The sequence below is a fragment of the Neomonachus schauinslandi genome, unplaced genomic scaffold (assembly GCF_002201575.2).
Source record: "Neomonachus schauinslandi unplaced genomic scaffold, ASM220157v2 HiC_scaffold_61, whole genome shotgun sequence".
Lineage (NCBI taxonomy): Eukaryota > Metazoa > Chordata > Mammalia > Carnivora > Phocidae > Neomonachus > Neomonachus schauinslandi.
The window spans coordinates 18,722-20,872 of NW_025408763.1; positions in this window are offsets into that span (position 1 = coordinate 18,722).

The following is a 2,151-nucleotide window of genomic DNA, read 5'->3' on the forward strand; positions in this document are numbered from 1 at the left end:
ACATGGGCGATACAACAGCCCTTTTGCCAGGCTCGCCAGTGCGAACTTGGGGGCCACAAGGTCCAAAATGAATTCCTCTATCTGCCTGATTGCCCCATCCCTCTCCTGGGCTGAGACATACTCTTCAAGCTTAGGGCTCAGATAACCTTTAAGCCCATTGGACACACAAGCCTCCGACTGAACCCAAGGCAAGAGGAGACAGGGTCTCTGGTACTAGCAATTACCACACTGAGAGAAGAAGAATGGGGGCTATTCTGTACCCAGGCCCAACTGAGCAGCCCGCTGGAGTTCAGACTCACCTTCCCTTCAGTATGGGCTGAAAACAACCCACCTGGACTAGCCTGGAATCAGGCCCCTATCATTGTTGAACTGATCCCAGGAGCCCAACCTCAGAGGCAAAGGCACAAGAAGCTAAGATCGGCATCCAAGAACATCTGGCCAAACTCAAAGAAACAGGTATTCTAGTCGAGTGCCAGTCAGCCTGAAATACCCCACTCCTGCCAGTCAAGAAGCCAGGAGGGGGATACCGACCAGTTCAAGACCTGCAGGCCATCAACAAGGCCTCTGCACCAGTGGTCCCGAATCCATACACCCTCCTCGGCCAAATCCCAGGGTCAGCCAGATGGTTCACTTGCCTAGATTTGAAGGATGCCTTCTTCTGCTTCAGCTTAGCTCCCCAGAGCCAGCCACTGTTTACCTTTAAATGGTCTGAACCTGACACAGGGCACCAGATGCAACTGACTTGGACACACCTCCCGCAGGGGTTTAAAAACTCACCCATCCTCTTTGGGGAAGCACTGGCCACAGACCTCGCCAGCTTCCCAAGAGAGGCCACACGATGCACCCTCCTCCAGTATGTAGATGACCTCCTTCTCACCAGTGACACTCAAGAAAACTGCACATAAGGCACAAAGGCCCTCCTACAGCTCCTGTCAGACTCGGGATACCTAGTCTCATGGAAGAAGGCACAAATCTGCCAACAACAGGTCTGATACCTTGGTTTCCTCCTCACCCAAGGGAAGAGAGAACTAGGGCTAGAGAGAAAGAAAATCATCGTCTCCTTGCCACAGCCCCAGACAAAAAGGGGCCTGTGAAAATTCCTGGGGGCTGCAGGATTCTGCCACATCTGGATCCCTGGGTTCTCCACAATAGCAAGACCCCTTTATGATCTCTTAGGGGGACCAGATCGAGAACCCCCTGCCTGGACTGAGGAAGCAGAAGCCGCCTTCACAGAGATGAAGACCGCCCTGGGGCGGGCTCCAGCCCTGGGCCTACCAGATATAGAGAAACCCTTCAATCTCTTTGTTCATGAAAAAGAAAAGATAGCACTTGGGGTATTCACCCAGACTGTTGGGCCCTGGCAATGGCCAGTTGCATATCTGTCAAAGAAGCTGGACTCTGTGGCAGCAGGATGGCCACCGTGCCTCAGGGCGCTGGCAGCCACGGTCCTGCTCGTCAAGGAGGCAGACAAGCTCACCTGGGGCAAGAACTTAACGTCAAGGTCCCTCACACAGCTGTGTCCCTCATGAACACAAAGGGGCACCGCTTCCTTTCCAACTCTCAGCTAGCACAATACCAGGGGCTCCTCTGTGAAAACCCATGGGTTACCCTTGAAACAGTAAAGACATTAAACCCAGCAACCTTTCTCCCCATGGAAGAGGGGGAACCAGACCATGACTGTTCCGAGGTAACTGATGAGGTCTACGTGAGCCATCCAGATCTGTGGGATCAAGTCCTAAAGAATACAGAGCTCAGGCTGTTCAGCAACGGCAGCAGTTACCTACAGGAGGGTGCCCAGAAAGTGGGTTATGCAGTAGCCACAACCACTAAAGTCCTAGAAACTAAGGCATTACCAGCTGGATGGTCAGCTCAATGGGCTGAATTATATGCCTTAGTCTGAGCCTTCACCCTCGGTGAAGTCAAGCAAGTCAACATCTATACTGACACTCGGTACGCCTTCGCTACTGTACATATACATGGGGCCATCTACAAGGAAAGGGGCCTCCTAACCACCACAGGAAAGGCTATCAAAAACAAGGAGGAGATACTGAGACTCCTCAAAGCTGTCTGGCTTCCAAAGGAAGTAGCAATCCTGCACTGTAAGGGACACCAGAAAGGAGACGACCCCATAGCGTGGGGAAATCGTCTGGC